Source organism: Myotis lucifugus, unplaced genomic scaffold, assembly GCF_000147115.1.
Source record: "Myotis lucifugus unplaced genomic scaffold, Myoluc2.0 scaffold_268, whole genome shotgun sequence".
In the NCBI taxonomy this organism is placed as follows: Eukaryota; Metazoa; Chordata; class Mammalia; order Chiroptera; family Vespertilionidae; genus Myotis; species Myotis lucifugus.
Window position 1 is genome coordinate 1,672,042 of NW_005871316.1, and position 19,683 is coordinate 1,691,724.

At 44.3% G+C, this 19,683-nt stretch overlaps 1 pseudogene; it reads right to left on the reverse strand.

Annotated features, from left to right (window-relative positions):
- Positions 1–297: 297 nt before the first annotated feature.
- On the reverse strand, positions 298–10,222 carry LOC102418802 (annotated as a pseudogene).
- Positions 10,223–19,683: the final 9,461 nt, after the last annotated feature.

Genomic DNA, 19,683 nt, shown 5'->3' on the forward strand with positions numbered 1-19,683 from the left:
CAAGTTTATTAACCACGCAATGCCTTTTATACACAAAACACTGAATAGGAGGTCTGTCAAGAGAAATGTATTCTTTGTTCCTCTTAATCTCTAAGGGAGAGATAGAGCAGAAGGACAAATTCTCCATACAGCAAATCTCAGTAAATAGTTACAGACTTCTTAATAAGCCATGAAAGGCTGTTGTCATTCTACAAAGGTTGCTCTCATTCTACTGATAACCGCCATCCAAACAAGTCTGGGAAAACTGTGTGGGTAAGGGTCCCAGCCTTGCTAGCCCCTTCAGGTGCAAGGACCGTGTCAGCTTACACCCGGTCTCCAACACCACACCAAGACAGAAATGCTGGCTGCGACAGTGGGAATCATGCATCCTGGCAGAGGCTGCCCCGGCACAATGGAACGAGGGCCTGGTATCTGACCTGGCTTGGGTGGGTGGGGTGGCGGCATCTGGTGCTGCATCAGAGGGTAGGGTGGGGGTTGCTGGTGAGGCAACATGCCGGGGTGCCCTGCTGTTCCCAGCGGAGCCAGGCCCGGGTCTTGCCGTGTGCTGGTAGCCCTGTGCAGGGTTCTGCCTGTGCTGCTGCTCCATTTGCTGGTGGGCTCGCAATTCTGCCTATTTCAGCTGTTCCATGTAGAAGTTCTGGCATTCAGTGAGCAGCTGCTGCCTCTGCTGTTCTAAAGCCTCGTTCTCTCTGTCCAGGTTCGTCTCCAGCTCCTTGAAATGCCAGCATTTGATCTCCAGTTTCTTCACCTGTGTCTCAACCAGGAGCGCGGCCAGGGACTTGATCTTTCTCTCTTCCACGGCAGCCAGGTGCTTGGCTTTGGTTGCAGCTGAGGCAAGAGCAGCTGCTGCGGCCGTGGCTATGTTTCCTTCAGAAACCTCATGTTCTACTTTTTTCTCCCTAAATAAGATATGTGCAGTGTGCATAGGAATTTGATCATAGTTTTTTTTTAAACTATAGTTCGGCCCTCCAACGGTCTGAGGGACAGTGAACTGGCCCCCTGTTTAAAAAGTTTGAGGGCCCCTGATTTATTCACTTGATTTTTAGATTCACTTGTTGATAGATGTGTATTTGTTGATCATAATTTGTATCTTTACCTTTTTCTTCTTCTTCCTCTTCTTAAAGAATACCTTTCAGCATTTCATATAATACTGGTTTGGTGGTGATGAACTCCTTTAGCTTTTTCTTATCTGTGAAGCTCATTATCTGACCTTCAATTCTGAATGATAGCTTTACTGGGTAGACTAATCTTGGTTGTAGGTTCTTGCTATTCATCACTTTGAATATTTCTTGCCACTCCCTTCTGGCTTGCAAAGTTTCTGTTGAGAAATCAGCTGACAGTCATATGGGTACTCCCTTGTAGGTAACTGACTGTTTTTCTCTTGCTGCTTTTAAGATTCTATCTCTGTCTTTTGCTATTGGCATTTTAATTATGATGTGCCTTGGTATGGTCCTCTTTGATTCCTTTTGTTTGGGGTTCTCTGTGCATCCTGGACTTGTAAGTCAATTTCTTTCACCAGGTAGGGGAAGTTTTCTGTCATTATTTCTTCAAATAGGTTTTCAATATCTTGCTCTCTCTCTTCTTCTAGCATCCCCATAATTCGGATGTTGGTAGGCTTGAAGTTGTCCCAGAGGCTCCTTACACTATCTTCATATTTTTGGATTCTTTTTTCTTTTTGTTTTTCCGGTTGGGTGTTTTTTGCTTCTTCGTATTTCAAATCTTTGACTTGATTCTTGTGATCCTCTAGTCTGCTATTGGATCTCTGTATAATATTCTTTATTTCAGTCTGTATGCTTAATTTCTAGTTGGTCCTTTTTCATATCCTCGAGGGTCTCACTAGATTTATGGAGGGTCTCACTAAATTTATCGGCGGTTTCTAGAAAATTCTTGAAAAACCTTATAACCGTGGTTTTGAACTCTATATCCAATAGTTTGCTTTCCTCCATTTCTGTCATTTGTGACCTGTTTCTTTGACTCTGCATTTTGGCTGCTTCCCTGTGTTGATAGAGTGGCTTTTTGTGCTAGGTGTCCTATAGGGCCCAATGGCTCAGCTTCCCCAATTACCTGAGGTGGAAACTCTTGGTGCACCCCTTTGTGGGCTTTGTGCACAGTCTTGTTTTAATTAAGCCTTGATTGTTGTTGGTATCAGTGGGAGGAGTTGACCTCCATGCCAATTGGCTGTGAGATTCAGCTGTGTCTAAGGTGGGAGAACTTCTGTGTTGGAGACACCCTTCTGGGGCAAGACTTGCTTCAGTGGGGCTTTGGTGCTCACTGAGTCTGCCCCCTGAATTTGTCCCTTATGGATCTGAGGAGTTGTAATCTGGATGGTCCCACTCTGACCACTGGATACACTGCTCTTGGATCTCTAAGGAGGTGCTAATTTAGCCTCTGCCTGAGGCTACCCAGCTGGAGCTATGGAGAGATCTGCAGATTCTTCTTCTTTGTTTGGGGTTTGGAGGTGCCCAGATGAGGCCCAGCTGTGAAGCAATGCAAGCTTCTGTGGGGCCTTGGGACTTCTTTTGGAAGTTCTGGGTCTCTCTGACCCAGCTGCAGTTTGTTAGGTAATTTTAGATTGCAAAGGGCCAGGCCATTCATATGCAAAAGCCTCTGTGCACAGCTTGGGTGGGGCGTGGTCTCAGGGAATCAACAGGGTGGAGCAAACAGCTATGGCTGATCCTCAGCCCTGCCCTAAAAGGCTCCAGGTCTCAGTGTCCCATGGTAATCACTGCCAGTACCTCTGAGAGAAAGCCGCCCTCGAGTTCCGACCGATGCCAGACCGTCCAGTTTCTCCCCATATGAGTCTGGGTCCCCAGAGACTCACCCGCAACTGGAGTTCAGAGCAGTTGGGAACTTGTGACTCCCTCCTGATTAAAAAAGACAACTGCGTCCTCCGTTGCCAGCCCTTTCCACGCTCACGCCTCGGTACCTCTGCACTTTACTTCTGCACCTCCTCTGAGTCTCAGTGTGCTTTTCTCTTTCCTTCTAGTTGTAGAATTTCCACTCAGCCAGCCTTCCTGTGGTTCTGGATGATGTCCGTTTTGTCTTTTATTTGTATTTTTGAAGTGGTTGTGCGAGGCAGCAATTTCTGGTGTTTACCTATGCCACCATCTTGGTTTCTTTCTTGTACTTTCTTGACATGAGCTTCAACCAGTTCCAGGGGCACCTCCTCCCTGACTGAGGAAACTCCTCCAAAGCAGCTTTAGCTGCAGCAGATGCCACTGGAGGCTCCACCACAGATGCCAGAAAGGCTACCATGCTCATGACGGGTTTCCTGACTGGCTGAAGGGGTTTCCTGACTGGCTGAAGGGGACTGGCAGGGAGGTCAGGGGCCCCAGGTAGGCATCGGAGTTCTCCATGTATGGGTCCTCGTTGGGGAGCCTCAGGAAGTGGAAGACTGCCCACGTGCTCCGACACTTTGTCCAATCATCCTTGTACATCTCCAGGCCTCCAGCAGTAGCAGCAGGGTCTCCTGCTGTGTCTACTCCCTTCCAGCGCTGCACCTTTACTCTGTGCCAAGATTTTTTTGGAGTAAATGTCAGTTCTGCAAATCAATTGGTTTTTCCTTGTTCTTCTTAGGAAAATTTAACATCTGATGAGCAGCAGGTACCTGAGGTGATGGAAGGTGTAGAGGCACAAGCCCGGAGGGGGTATCAGTCAGCACATTGAAGTGAGGTAGGCAGGGGTCCCATTGCCATGGGCTGGCTTTCTGGGTCCACCTGGTAATTAACAAGGCCCCACTTCTCTAGGAAGGTGTGAACCCTCATCACAGCACACACGTCTCCAGTCAAGTTCCTCGACAGGTGGTGCTGGTCAGATATTCTTGGGGGGGTTAGTCGGTATGTGTCAATCATAAAATTTCAATATGCCAAGTATATCTCTGGAGTCTTGGATTTGTTTTTTCCATTGAAAAAACTCAGGAAGAGCTGACGTTCAATCACGTGAATACAGTTATAATCAAACCAGGATGGGTAGCTGGGAATGATGATGTGATTGGTCTGCTCCATCACATTACCCTCACCAGGATCAACCAGCCAACTCTGATCACCTTTGCTGGGATTGTCATCTTCCTTTCCTCCTGTTGTGACTCTTTCTTCATCCTGCTCATCTAGATCAGCTTTAGTTCTTCCTTTAACAGGTGTATTCTCACTTTCTTTGGATTTACATTTTTGGGAAGCACCACTGCCTCTATATTGGGCACAGGTGTGGGGTCTTCCATGTCCTTGGTAAGGTCTTCCTGTTCATCTTCCTCTTTCTGACTCCTGCCCTTCCCATAGAGGCTAACTTGGCCATTCTTGCCACTCTTCTCCCGTGATTCTGTGGGTGTGGGGGGTAGTGGGGAAAGCGAGTGTTTCCTCTTTAGAGTATTAGCTGATGCCTTCCTATCTCTTCCCTTGGGACTTCTGACAGGCTCTTCATTTTTTGTGGAAATTTGCTGTTCTGTTGAAGACTCATGGGCTTCCTGTTCTCATCCACCTCATAGTCCGCATTCATCCATTCCTTGAACACACCAGTGTCCAAAATCCATTTTGCATGAACCTTCCACAGCTTTTCTGGAATTGGTGGATCTTCAATTTCCACATCAACATCATTACTCTGGACCCAGGTATCACAGCTGCCAGGGTAAAAGCCCCAGTGGACCAGCACTTGCTTGTCCTTCCTCATCGAGGGTCTCAACCACTGTTCGTCCTCTTGTGAGGAAGAATGTGGGTAAATGTGGTGGGAAGCTTTCCACTTCTTGCCAGTGAATGTGCCCTGATGTCGTTTGACATCAATTTGTTAGCCAACTTCAGGTCAATGTCTGGAATGAGGTAGATGTTGGGTCTGGTCAGGTAATTGCTCTGCACCAATGTTTTTTTTCAATATTCATAAACATCTCAACAATATGATCCATTCGGATGGATTCTGTAGATCAAACCTCCACCAGCCCTGGCCATTCTTATATTTGTAAGCAGCCCCGAGAATGTGACACAAGGTGCCTCCATCTGTGAAATCCATGAAACATTCAGCAGGGAGCCTGGTGAAGGCCGGGTTGGCGACATGCTTCCAAAGGCATCTTCCTGGAACTGCAGGAGCTGCACCAGCAGCCCCGCCAGCATCTTATTGGTGGGCGCATCCGCGTGGACGTACTTCTTGTAGTGCTTACCCAGCCACACGCGCACCGAGTCCAGCTGGAACACGGTCTCTGGGCTCTCCCACAACTTACCGGCCAGGTCCCGTCCTTCCGCCCGTGCACACGGCCAGGCCCATCAGCCGGCCGCTGCTGCAGCTGCCATTGTCGCTGTCCGCAGTCTCCACCTCCCAACCCGCCCAGGCCCCACGGGATGTTCCCCCTTCGTCCGCACTCTCCGCGCATCTCCGGCCCCACCCCTAAATAATTATAAGTACCTACGATGTGGAGATAGTGTGCTAAATGCAAGTGCAGCAGCTGTCTAATTTGCCTGTAGATATCCAGTGATTACTACAGTGCCTGGCATAGAGCAAGATTTCAAATAACTAACTCACAGTTTATCTGTTGTGTAAATGCAGATTTTCGTATACTTGGAGTCAGGTTTCTTTGGTCTGTAAAATAGGAATAACAATAATTCATTCATTTGTTCAACAATGCAAGTGCCCACCACATTCCAAATGCTGCACTGTTTGCTGGGGATACAGGCTGATAGATAAGGTTCCTGCCCTTATAAGGGTATATGTTTTAGAAAAGATTAGAAGACGCAGTCCAGTTTCTACCCCAAACGAGCTTTCCACCTAGTATGGAATCGATCTATAAAAAAGAATTACAGTGCTGTGTACTATGTGCACTCATGAGTAAGCCACACAGTGGACAAAGTGATTAACTCTTGACAGGGTTGAACAAAGAGTATTTGATACTTAAACAGATTTCTGAAAGTGACTAAATATAGGAGTCCACAGGCAAAGGGGAAGAGGAGCCACATTCTACACAGAAGAAACAGAATAGGCAAAGGCACAGAGAGATGACATACATGAAAAGTTTAGGAAACTAAGTGCCACAGTATTGCTGGGATACAATGAAAGAGAAGAGGGTGTGTAACAGTGAGCCAGTGCCAGACTATGGAAGGCCCTGATATAAAAGGGAACCACTGAAATATCTGAAATAATGTAACTGAAACACTGTTCACTTATGAAATTACACTGGTATTAGATGGAAGATGGGTTAGTGGAGAAACATTAAGGAAGAGCAGAGAGGGCTAGAGAAAAAATAACGTGAGCTGAAACTAAGGCAGTGGCCATTAAAGCAAAAAGAGGACTAATGGATCCCTAGAATAGCAGATGTGCACGTGAGTGTGCATTTTCTGTGGAAATGGTGTACAGCTTTCATTGGGACCTCAGAGTAGGTCTGTGATCAACCCTCATTAACCTGGAAACATAAGACCTGCTAACTCAGGTAGTTCAAATCAATAGGATTTGGCAAATGACTAAAAGTATGAAGCATGAGGTAAATATAGAAAGTGAAGCTTCTTCATGATTCCCAGATTTCTGGTTTCATTGTCTGGATATATGATGGTACTGGTCTCAATTTAAAAAAAAAAGAGACAATATAAGAAGGGCAGCTTTAAGCATGACAAGAACGTGTGGTATAAAAGGAAGGAAAAAATAGGATATGTCAACATCCTTAAAATTGTAAGGGAGAGACTAAAGTTCAACAGATACCAGCAAAGGAAGATACTGATGGAGGGAAGAAGGCACAGTTTTCTTTGAAGGAGAGTAAAACAGTTCCAGTGTGGAAGCAGCTCTGCAGTGCCTAAAAGATGCCAACTGCCTTGGTCCCTCATCCCACAAACACATGGAAAGATAGAAAAAGGCACCCACTGATTGGGGCATTTAATCCATTTACATGTAAAGTTATTATTGATAGGTACTTGTTTGTCGCCATTTTTATTCTTTAGGCCTGTGTTCCTTCTTCCCTTTCGATTTCTTCTTTTTATAGCAAACCCTTTAACATTTCTTGCATTGCTGGTTTGGTGGTAATAAACTCCCTTTGTTCATTTTTTTTGTCTGTGAAGCTCCTTCTTTCACCCTCAATTTTGATTGATAGCCTTGCTGGATACAGTATTCTTAGATTCAAACCCTTCCTTTGCATGACTTTGTATGTTTCATTCCATTCCCTTTTGGCCTGATGTGTTTCTGTTGAGAAATCAGTTGCTAGTCTGATGGGTGATCCTCTGTAGGTAAATTTCTGTCTCTCTCTGGCAGCCTTTAAGATTCTTACTTTATCGTTGATGTTTGCCAATTTAATTATAATGTGTCTTGGTGTCAGTCTTTTGGGGTTCATTTTGTTTGGGACTCTGTGAGCTTCTTGGACTTGTGTGAGTTTTTTCTTCCTTATATTAGGGAAGTTTTCTGTCATTATTTCTTCAAACAGGTTTTCTATTCCTTGCTCAGGATCCTCTCCTTCTGGCACCCCTATTATGTGGATGTTGTTTCGTTTCGTGTTGTCCCAAAGTTCCTTTAGGCCAATGGTTCTCAACGTTCCTAATGCCGCCACCCTTTAATACAGTTCCTCCTGTTGTGGTGACCACCAACCGTAAAATTATTTTTGTTGCTACTTCATAACTGTAATTTTGCTACTGTTATGAATTGTAATGTAAATATCTGATATGCAGGATGTATTTTCATTGTTACAAAGTGAACATAATTAAAGCATAGTGATTAATCACAAAAACAATATGTAATTATATATGTGTTTTCTGATGGTCTTAGGCGACCCCTGTGAAAGGGTCGTTTGACCCCAAAGGGGTCACGACCCACAGGTTGAGAACCACTGCTTTAGACTCACCTCCTTTTTTTTTTTTTTTCTAGATGCTGCTCTGTTTGGGTATTTTTTCCTACCTCGTCTTCTAGTTCACTGATGCGGTCCTCCACTTCTAGTCTATTGTTGATGCTTTTTATTGAGTTCTTTATTGCAGTGATGTCATTTTTCATTTCTTCTTGGTTCTTCATTTCCTTTTGGTTCTTACACATATTATTGAATTTGTCTTCTATCCTTTTCAGTGACCTTATGACCATTTCTCTGAATTCTTTCTCTGATGTTTTGCTTGCATCCATTTCATTTACTTCCTTTTCTGCTGATGCCTTGTTTTTTTTTGTATGCAGGCTGTTTCTTTGTCTCCCCATGATCGCTCCTCTCTAGATGTCTGGTTATGTAGCTCTCTCTCTCTCCTGCGTTGACTTAAAGGCACAAAATATACCACAACAATACACAGCGCACAGGGCACCAAACACAAATGTATTCACAGTAATAATAACCCCAAATAAAGATGACTAACAGAAAAAAAAAGAGTTAAGGGATAGAAAAGAGTGCAAAAATGACATTGAGAAAAGGAAAAAAAAAGAATAGAATAAAACAAAACAACAAAAACCAAACAAACAAAAGGGAAGTAAAAGAAAATCTGGATAGTGAAGAAAGGGAAGAGAAAAGTGTGTATGGCTTGGAGCAGGGGAGCAGAAATTAGATATATGAGTAAGATCAATTTTTAACAGGGAGTAAAAAGAAAGGATAGAGAAAAACTAAAGCAGGAACAGGGTAAGAGAAACAGGGCAAAAGGGGAACGTGAGGAAGAGTGTTGGTATAAAGGAAAAATTGAGATAGAGTAAAATAATGCTACTGGAAAAATAAAAATAGAATGTAAAACACTAATCCCAAAATAAAATAAAGAAAAAATAAAATCAAACTTTAAAAAAGGTAAAATAATAGTAGTAATAATAGTAATTTAAAAAAATATAATAAAAAAAGGTAAAATCAGGTGAGAAAGAAAAAAATTAGTTTCTCAAGTAAAAGATAAAAAATAAAAATGTGAAGTAGTGAAGGTCGTTCACTTCCTCTACTGTTCAGTTTGGCAGGTAGACAGCCCACTATTGGAGTTCCCTCCACAGCTCCTCGGCGTCATAAGCCACAATCCTTTTTTCAAGCAGTTGGGAGCTCTTCGTTTCTTAGTCTCCCTTTAGTTGCATTCACACAAGAGTCAATTTCTGATACAACCCCTGGGTGGTAGTGTTTTTGTATTGATAGCTGGGGCTAAAAGACTCCTCCCCTACTGAGCATTTAGATGAGTTTCCCTGCTGCACTTACTGCTGGGTTAGAGGGATGGACTGCCCTAGAGCTGGCTTCCTGTTCCTTTCTCCACATTCTGTTCTCCAGGTTTCACAAAAACAGCTTTCCCCTGCAGTCTCAGCGAGTGTTTTTTAATTGGAAGATCCTATGTACTGGGCTTAGTAATCAGAAGCAAGGATTTAAAAAAAGAAAAAGAAAAAAAAGAAAGAAAAAAAAAGCCACAGGATGCGTGCAGACTCCAATCTCCCCTTGGTACTCCTCAGCCAGCGCACTGTCAGAACTCCAGACTGCCCTCCTGTGCCCAGCCCTGCTGTGTGTTAATTTCTATTGTCTCCTTCTACTGCAGCCCTGTGGACCCCCTTCCCCATTTAAGGGCTACACTTACCCCAACAGGGCGTATTTTGTGGGGAGCAATCTTCCTTTGAGAGTCTAGTTCCCACTGCGTGCTTTCACGCCCCTTTCGAGCGAGTTTCTCCCTTCAGCCTGGACCCCAGATCTCACCTCTCCCTAAGCCAGTAGTTCTCAACCTTGGCTGCACATTAGAATCACCTGGGAATCTTTTTAAAATCCTGATTTCCTGGCCTCATCCTCCGGAAATTCTGTTTCTTTGTTACTAATGTTGTGGCCTCACCCCATAACAAAGAAACAGAGGTGCCTTCGGAGCTCCCTGCTGAGTCTGCCTGTTCACCTGCGCACCCAGCTCAGGACTAAAGCAGCAAGGAAGAGGGCCCCCCCCCCCCTGCCCTGCTGGGGACAGCGGGGCGGGGATGGTCCTGGGACGCCCACAGGGCTGGCCCCTTCCACCCAGGCTTGTCACTCATGATGGGGTAAAGACCCCATAGCTCCCGCTGACGACTCAGTCCTCGGAGAAGCCTGCTGGAGGGTCCGCAGGAAATGGACGCCTCACTGTCCTGATTCAAACTGGGTCTGAGATGTGGAGCAGCTGCAGGGTAGGTCCCTGGTCCTCCAAGGGCACCTAGCAGCCAGGAGCTGACTTTGAACTTCAGGCCCTGAGGCCTTAGTGCGGCTGCAGTACTGAAAGTCTCCGCCAGGCGCTTCCCATCGCATTCCCAAGTTCATGGCTATTGCGGGCTGACAGCACTCAAGGACCACATCACAGTGACTAGATTCCCCTGAGGATATGGGGCCCATGGATCCGGGGAGGGGGGCGATGGGCAGCTGCAGCCAGAGCTGCAGCACCGCCAGGAGCAGCAAGGGCCCAGCAGCACTAGCCCTTGTAGTGTTGGCCACCCAAAGCCCCACCTGGAACCCCCAGCAAGCGCTGGGCCTTCCCTTTTCCAGTTCCTGTGGAAAGCAGGGCGCCGCTCCAGGGGCGCCCACTGCTGTCCAGGCGCTCTCCCTGGGAACCTGGAAATCCGCCTCCCAGGGCAACTGTGGATAAACCAAGCCTGGCGAGCCATGGAGAGGGCGACCTACCTGGAGGCCATGCAACTTTTATAGTTGAAGTCGCCCTGGATGGAGGACTGGGCGTAGCAGGGATCAGAGTTGGCCAAGTCAGCCATGGAACCCCGGGTCCCCGCCAAATGACTAGAGCACATGGACTTCAATGGTCCTCGGTCACTTGCTGAGCAGCAGTCAGCCTGGACCAGGAATCAAACCCAAAACCTGACAGAATGGAACCCAAACCTTTGCTGTGGCAGAGGAGCTCCGACCCACAGCAGGGGCCAGGGCACACCAGAGGGATTTTGTTGAGGGGCCCTGACAGGCAGCACCCTGAGCAGTGGGTTAGAACCTCCTCCTGATACAACAAGGTTGCAGGTTGGATCCCTGGTCAGGGCACAGACAAGAAGCAACCAAAGAGAGCATAGTAAGTGGAACAACACACTGATGTTTCTCTCGCTCCCTTCCTCTCTCTAAAATAATCAATCAATAAAAATGAAAATAAAAAATAAACCCTCTGGCCCTAACCAGTTTGGCTCAGTGGATAGAGCATCAGCCTGTGGACTGAGGGGTCCCGGGTTCAATTCTGGTCAAGGGCATATACCTTTGTTGTGGGCACATCCCAGTAGGGGGTGTGCAGGAGGCAGTTGATCAATGTTTCTCTCTCATCAATGTTTCTCACTCTCTATCCCTCTACCTTCCTCTCTGTAAAAATCAATAAAATATATTTTTTAAAAAATAAAAATAAACCCTCTGGCTTGCAGAGTTGCTAAAACAGTTAGAAAGCAAAGTCTCATCCCTTCCCGTTCATTCAACAAATACTTCATATGCCCCTTCAATAATCACACTGGGAATGGGTGTTTGTTTGTTTGTTTGTTTTGGTTAATCCTCACCTGAGGACATTTTTGCATTGATTTTTTTTTGTTTATTTATTTATTTTTTTACAGAGAGTGGGAGGGAGGGAGAAAGACAGAAACTAATATGAGAGACATCAAATGGTTGTCTCTTGCTGAATCCCCGACCAGGGCCCTGGATTAAGCCGGCAACCCAGGTATATGCCTTCGATTGGAATCCAACCTGGTACCCTTCAGTCTGCCTGCAAAAGCACTATCCACTGAACGAAACCAGCATTTTTTTTTCTTTTTAAGTCCTCCTCCAAGGATATGTTCTTTTCATTGATTCTAGAGAGAGAGGAAGGGAGAGGGAAAGAGAAAGAGAAACATTGATCAGTTGCCCAAGCAACCCACAACCTGTGTATGTGCCCTCACCTGGAATCGAACTCATGACCCTTTGGTGCGTGGGAGGACACTCTAACTACTGATCCACACCAACAAGGGCCTGGAGCTACAATGAGTTCCCTTGGGGCGGGGGGTGCTACTCATCCAGAAGCCGGGCTCATGGCTGGTGAGTGCAATGGAGGTGGCAGGAACCTCCGTGGCAGCACTGAGGAGCAGCGAGCCGAGTGGTAGGGAGCAGCAAGCAGGCGGGCGGTAAGGAGCGAGGGGTCCCAGACTGTGAGAGGGCACAGGCCGGGCTGAGGGATTTCCCCCACCACCAGTGCACGAATTTCGTGCACCGGGCCTCTAGTTCAAATATAAAAAAAAAAGAAAGAAAAAGAAGACGGACCCCACCCTAAAGTGAGATATTCTCCTTGCCGGCCTCATGAAGTAGGCAGCCATGTGTCTAAGCCCACATGGCCAAGAACTTTGAATGACCTTGCTATACACCAAATGCTTGTGTCTTCCCCTGCCCAAATTCATGTAAATCCTCAGGCCCAATCCTATATAATAAAAGCATAATATGCAAATTGTCCCCTCAGGAGTTCCACCAGGAGATCCACCGCTTGCTATGGCAGGATGGTGGAGCAGTGAGTGGGCAGTGCCAGGCTGAGACAGGTGCAAGTGGGGGCCCAATCGCCCCACAGATGGCGACCAGCTCTTGCTGGTGCTGCCAATCCTACACGTGTTTTGCGATCCATCATTGGCGATCATGAATTTGGTTGTTTTTGTTGACATTCTGAAGCTAAAAGAAAGCGGTGGTGGTGCACAGAAGTAACAATGGTGATTAAATATGATTGTAATAGTGATCCGGGTAGATATAATTATCCACGTGTAACCGAAGTAGCTGTCATATTCAAAAAGGAAAATGGAGGACCTCCTTTTGAAAGGGACTTGCTCATTCATTGTAAACCAGATCCCAATACTCCAAATGCCACTAAAATGAAACAAATCAGTATCCTGTTTCCTACATTAGATGTAATGATGTATCCCTTTCTTTTCCCACATGGTGAAAAAGACTGGGGAATGGATATTGCATTAAGACTCAGAGATGACAGTGTAATTGACAATAATACTAGATTCAACAGATGATGCTGAAAAAGAAAATTTAAGAAATTTGATGGAAAAAAGTATTACTCCATTGGGAGTGCTGTGTCATAAATTAGAATTGAAAGTAGGTGCAATGACTGTGATACTGAGAAATCTTAATAGTAAATGGGGTCTTTGTAATGGTACTAGATTTATTATCAAAAGATTGTGACCTAACATAATAGAAGCTGAAGTATTAACACAATCTGCAGAAGAGAGGTTGTTCTGATCCCAAGAATTGATTTGTCCCCATCTGACACTGGCCTCAGTGTCAGAATAACTGTATCAGTCATTATTTTTATCACTTGTTTTTATATCATGTTTTTTTTTTATATCATGTGTTGGTTGTTTTTATATCATGTCTTTGTTGTTGTTATATCATCTTGTTATTTTTTATTTATTAATCAATTTATATATTGTTTTCATATACATTTTACTAATTTTCTTTTGTCTCTGACACTTCTATTATAAAGGGTGAATAGCAATATTAAAATATTTCTTTTAATTAATTTCCTTTCAATGTACAATGAATCCGTGCACCGGGCAACTAGTGATGTTATAAATATCCAAATGGCCCTTGGCAGAACAAAGTTCCCCACCCCTGAAACAAAGGTGCTCGCTCACTTGTGTTCTTGGCTGTCTTGGGACTTGTGAGACTTTGGGCTTGTGGGGCCCTTTTGTTCCATGTGGAACGCCCCCCCCCCCACACACACACACACTGGACTAATGAACTGTGACTAGCCTGACGCTGAACTGGACCCAGCTCCAACATGGAAAGGAAACTCTGGACAATGGCTTTGCTTGCCGCTCCACTGCAACCCCAGCTGTTCTCCTATGACTGGACTAAGGGAAATGGGAGTTTGGAAACCCAGGGGTGTAATTCCACAGAAATAAACCTTTCTACCATATCGCATCCTCCCCTGGGGGCCTCGAGAAATGCTTCTTCCAGCAGCACCCCAAGAACTCCACTTCCACTGATAACAATTTGTTATAGAGCAAGAGAAACAAACACACTAATAAGGGATGTCTACTTTTAAAACCCTGCTATCTACATAATTCCCTAGAGAGATTCTGTTTCTCGTTTGGAATTTCGCAAGACATGATTACCCCCTTTTTTGAGACCATTCTTTCAGTGAGAAAGAAAAAGAAAATTCTAAAAACAGGAAAAGAAGAACCAAAACTATCATAATTTATAGATTACTGGTACAAGTCTATTCATATAGAAAATCCAAAACAATCTGCAGATAAAATAAACAAGAGTTTAGCAAGGTACTGAATTCTAGCTCAAAATGCAACATAATTTTATTTCTAAATCTGGCAAGAAAAAGAAAATAGAATTTTAAAATGATATTTATACTAGGATCAAGAGTATTAAATGATTGAGAATAAATCTAAAAAACAAATACAGCATCTCTATGGGAAATATTTTAAACACTGAGAGTTAACCAAACAGACTATTAAATAGTTTGGAAAACTCAGTTTTATAAATGTCTTTTCTCCACAATTTATTTATAGATACAATACAATTCCAGTCAAAATCTTTGCGGTGTATTTTCAGTGCTTGACAAGGTGTTTATAAAAGATTTTTGGAGCACTTCCTGCTTTCTTCCCTTCCCAAACATTTGGTTCTAAGGCATGGGGACAAAATCAGGGAGGTGTGGTGGCCCAGAGTGAGGTGCTGGAGCCTGGATGGAATGATGGACTGAGCCAGCTCAGCCAAGGGTTTGAAAGCCTGAGGGAGGGTGGCGAAGGATGAAGAAATGACAGACAAAGAGAATAAGCTGGGTCTAGGTGGATCTTCCTGTGCCTGGATGAGGCCACAGAGAGAGATCCAGAGGCAAGCTGAGCCTTTATTTTATAGCCAGAGGTAAAAAGGTAGTGGTCACCAAAGTTACAATGTTCTTGTGAGTTTCACTTGTTTTGGCAGGGTTTGCTGCACTTCCCTCAGCCCATTAGCTACCTAGATAAGATCTAGGGAGTGTCATAAGGTCAAGCCTAATTATGCTAAGAGGATTGTGCCCTCTAAGCTGGAACTTGTTTGTGGCTTTGCCAATAGGCCAGTCCGAGGCTTGACCCTATAGCCGCGTCCTACATCTCACCCCTTTTTTATTTTTAAGCTACTATAATGAAAGTAAAACTTAAGCTTCAAGAACAAAACTCCGTCTATTAAAACAATAACAAAACACTGCCAATGCAAAACCCTAACTACAGACATGTTAACACTTTAAAACTTAAACATAAAGCTCTGGCTATTAGCAAAATAGTGCCAATGTGTTCATATTTTTAAAACTAGTAAGAATAACAAGACAATGCCAATGTAAAACAGAAATTAGTGAGTTTCTGCTAAATGGAAGTTTCTTTTGCTGATTTACTTAGAGTCCTCAGACTTGGCTGCGCAAGACTTTGCAGAAGACTGGCAGCTAACCAGTGCTAGCATAGCCAGAAACATGATTGAGGGAGTAGCTTCCACATCTTGTTTTTCTACCATCTGCTGGGCCTCCGTGGTTAACTTCTTCAGCTGACCCCATGTTGGCACCTCAGACCCTTGCGTAGCCTTCTTTTTCTTCTTTTTTCTGCTTTGCTGTCATCAGGACAACTCTCAGTTTTTTGAGCGAAGGGACAAGGAGCTTCTCTGGGTCCATTGTGGTGACGCACATAATGCTCTGGCACCCAAATTTACTGCGCTGCTCCTTCTGGAAAGACACAAACACAACCTCTGCCCCACATCGTTACTAGATCTGGTCCAAGCCATTGTCTAATTTGTGCATCCTTCCACCGGGCTAAACCCAAAGAAGCTGTTGTACAGGAGGCCCGATGCCTTTCGGCTGCTGTACGACCCTCTGCATCACAATTCAAAAAATTTAAAGTATAAAGAACATGACTGAATTTGTTTTGAGGTGACACATAACATCCGTCTCCCCCTTTTTGTTTTAGTAATTGCATTTTAAGAGTACAATGGGCTCTTTCCACTATTGCTTGACCTTGAGGGTTGTAAGGGATACCAGTTTTATGACAAATTTGATATTGCTGCCAAAAATACTGAAAAGCAGAACTAGCATATGTGGGTCCATTGTCTGTTTTTAGCTCTAAGGGAGGACCTAGTACCGCAAAGGCGGCTAAGCAATGATTACATGCTTGGCACTTTCCCCTGTTTGGGGAGTCTCAAAGATAAAGCAGGAGCAGGTATCTATATTAATATATACCTCTCTGTGCTTACCAAATTCCTGTACGTGGGTGACATCCATTTGCCAGATTTAATTAGGTTTAAGACCCCTAGGACTAACCCCCAGTGATTGTACAGGGCAATGACTTACACACTGAGAGCACTGCTTAACAATTTGACGAGCTTGCTCCCAAGAAATACGGAATTGTTTGCGCAAGGCAGCAGCATTCTGATGATGCAAAGCATGGGGAGACTGGGCAAGAGAAAATGGGGTAGCCTCTTGCATTACAGCAAGGAGGCGATCAATAGCATCATTGCCTATAGTTAACGGACCAGGAAGACCTGAATGAGATTGTATATAACCAATAAAGCAGGGAAATTGTCGTTCTCTAATGACTTTTTGAAGGTTGAAAAATAAATGAAAGAGTTCCTCCGAATTAGTGTGCCCTATAGTAGCCGTTTCAATAATTTTGGCCCTACTTACCACTTAGGCACTATCACTATATAGGTTAATGGGCTCCATAGCAAAATCTGTCAAGGCATAAATAAGAGCTTGTATTTCTACCCTTTGTGCTGAAATATAAGAGGTTTGAAGGACCTTTGCACCTCTGCTGCAGTAGTATCCAGCCTTTCCAGAACTGGATCCATCTGTAAAAATGGTTAATGCCTGAGGTATAGGTTGTGACTTCACTATCTTTGGGAAGGTAAAGGTAGTAACTGAGAGAAATTGTAAAACCTTATTTGCTGGATAATGGTTACCGACCTGTCCGGAGAAATTAGCAAGTGCAATTTGCCAATTTGTTGATTGTTGCCAGAGCCAGTCTTGCTGTATAGCTGTAAATGGCACTATAATAAGGTTAGGGTCTCGGCCCACTAACTGGCCTGTTCGAAGGCGGGCTCGAGCTATTAACTGGGAAACTGAATCATGGAAAGGAGTTAATACTTTAGTTGGAGAATGAGCTAAATATAGCCATTCAACAACTCCAGGAGCTTGCCAAATGACCCCAGTGGGTGTATGCGTAGTAGGAAAAATTAAAGCCTGTAAAGGAAGGGAATAATCAGTTCTAGGAAGTTGTGCTGAAGTTCAGGCATCCTCAACTTTATGTAAGGCTGTCTTGGCTTCCTCTGTCAAGCAGCGTGGGGATGACAGAGATGAATCTCCCCTGAGTATATGAAATAAAGGGCTGAAGTCAGCAGTGGTTAATTTTAAAGCAGGTTGAACCCAGTTAATATCTCCTAATAATTTTTGGAAGTCATTTAATGTAAGTAAAATGTCAGTCCGAATTTGAATTTTCTGAGGTTTTATTGTTTTTCTCTCAATAATGCTTCCAAGATAAGAAAAAGGAAATGTCCTTTGAACTTATTCAGGTGCTATGCATGATCCAGCACAATGCAGGGAATCCTGCAAACCTATATAGATATTATTTAGATGCCTTTCATTTTCATGAGCTAAGAGAATGTCACCCATATAGTGAATAATATAAGCCTCGGGATATTTTTTCCTTATAGGAAGTATGGCCGGTCCACAAAATCCTGACATAAGGTAGGACTATTGGCCATGCCCTGAGGCAATACTTTCCATTGGTACCTCTTTATGGGCTCCTTAAAATATGTTGCAGGGACACTAAATGCGAACCTTTTGCAATCCTCAGGATGGAGAGGAATAGTAAAAAAATAGTCCTTAAAATCTAATACCAATAAATGATATTTCAATGGGATACCTGTTGGGGATGGTAACCCTGACTGAAGAGGCCCCATAATCTCCATGGTTTTATTAATTGCCCTTAGGTCATGCAATAGTCTCCATTTACCAGACTTTTTCTTTAGTACAAATATGGGCGTGTTCCATGGACTGTGAGTGGGTTCAGTATGCCCTACCTCAAGCTGTACTCAAACCAATTCTTGTGCAGCTATTAACTTCTCTCCTAATAGGGGCCATTGATCAACCCAGACGGGGTATCTGCAAGCCAGGTAATTTTAGCTGCTGTACGCTGGGCCGAGAGACAACCAAGGCCCCTGTTGAAAATTCTGGTAACCTAATCCATGCCTCCCCTTTTGAGTGGACATTGGGATAGATAAATGCCTCCCTTGCTGATTCTTTCCTAGTCCTCTTAGGGGGTGAAATCCTCGAGTAAGCATTTGAGACATCACAAGGGAACTGGAACTTGTTATTAAAACTCCCATCTGCTCTAGCATATCTCGATCCCATAGGTTAACAGGCAAATGTTGCAATACATAAGGTTGAAAATAGCCTGTATTTCCATCTGGATCTTCCCATCGAAGGAGTTGAGCACTCTGCAAGGGTTGAGAAACATGCTCTACTCCTTGCAATTCAGAAGCTGTGGGATTTAAAGCCCAGTCCTGCGGCCATGCCTGAAAGCAATGACTGACACATAAGCTCCAGTATCTATAACCCCTTTAAAAGGTTTCCCATTAATCCTTAGTTCTAGCTCAGGCCGGCCCTGCTTAACTAATCTTGCCCAGTATACCGCTTCGCTGGACCCAAAGCCCTCAGGGCCGCCCTTCTGGATAGTAGGGCAGAAGGAGAATTTGTACTATTTGTGTTTCTGGTAAGATCTGAATTATAGTATTAATTGTTTGTGCCATTACTTTAATTTCTCCAGTATAGTCCTGATCTCTCACCCTGGGCAGAACTTGAAACCCTTTCAATGTTAAACTACTCCTTCCTAAAATTAGTCCCATCATGCCCGCGGGAAGGGGACCATAAACTCCCGTGGCAATGGCCTGAGGCCCCATCTCTGGGGTTAGTACATATCGGGAGGTGGGATTGAGGTCCAATCCTGTGCTTCCTGGGGTGGCACAGTAGAGGTTTCAAACAGTTGGTTTTGGGACCGAGCTGGTTGGAAAGGCTGCAGTGGGGTTAAGGGTACGATCCCTACTGTTTGGTGGGGCAGGCAGGGGCTGGCCCCTGAAGTTTCCCTGCTTAGGGGGTATTAAATTAGCATCAGTATCAGTCTTAGAGTGGCATTCATTTACCCAATGCTGTCCTCTCCTGCATCTTGGACATAGTCCAGATGGCTTGATTCCACTCCCTGTAGTCCTTTGACTTCTATTTCTAGCAGTATAGTCTTTAGCAAAATGCCCTAGTTTGTAACAGTTAGAGCATCCCCCTCTCCTTTTCTGCTGACCAGTGAACAACATTTCCTTTAATGTGGCAGCTAATACTGCTCCTTGAATGTAGGCTGGTCCAATGTCAGCACAAACACAGATGAAATCATGTCCAGTACCATTCTTCCTGTAGGGACGTAAATCCTCTTGACATACTCTATTTGCATTTTAACAGCTAATTGTTTCACAAGTATCATTCCAGCCTCAGGGTCAGCCACAACCCTGCCTACGGCTTAAACAAATGAGCCACAAAATCCTGATATGGCTCCTCAGGGCCTTGCCTAATTTTGCTTATGTCTAAAGCAGCGGTTCTCAACCTGTGGGTCGTGACCCCTTTGGGGGTTGAACGACCCTTTCACAGGGGTCGCCTAAGACCATCGGAAAACACATATAATTACATATTGTTTTTGTGATTAATCACTATGCTTTAATTATGTTCAATTTGTAACAATGAAATTGGGGGTCACCACAACATGAGGAACTATATTAAAGGGTCATGGTGGTTATGGTTGCTCAACGAGATAGACCACCGGACTCAGAATTTAAATTTAAAA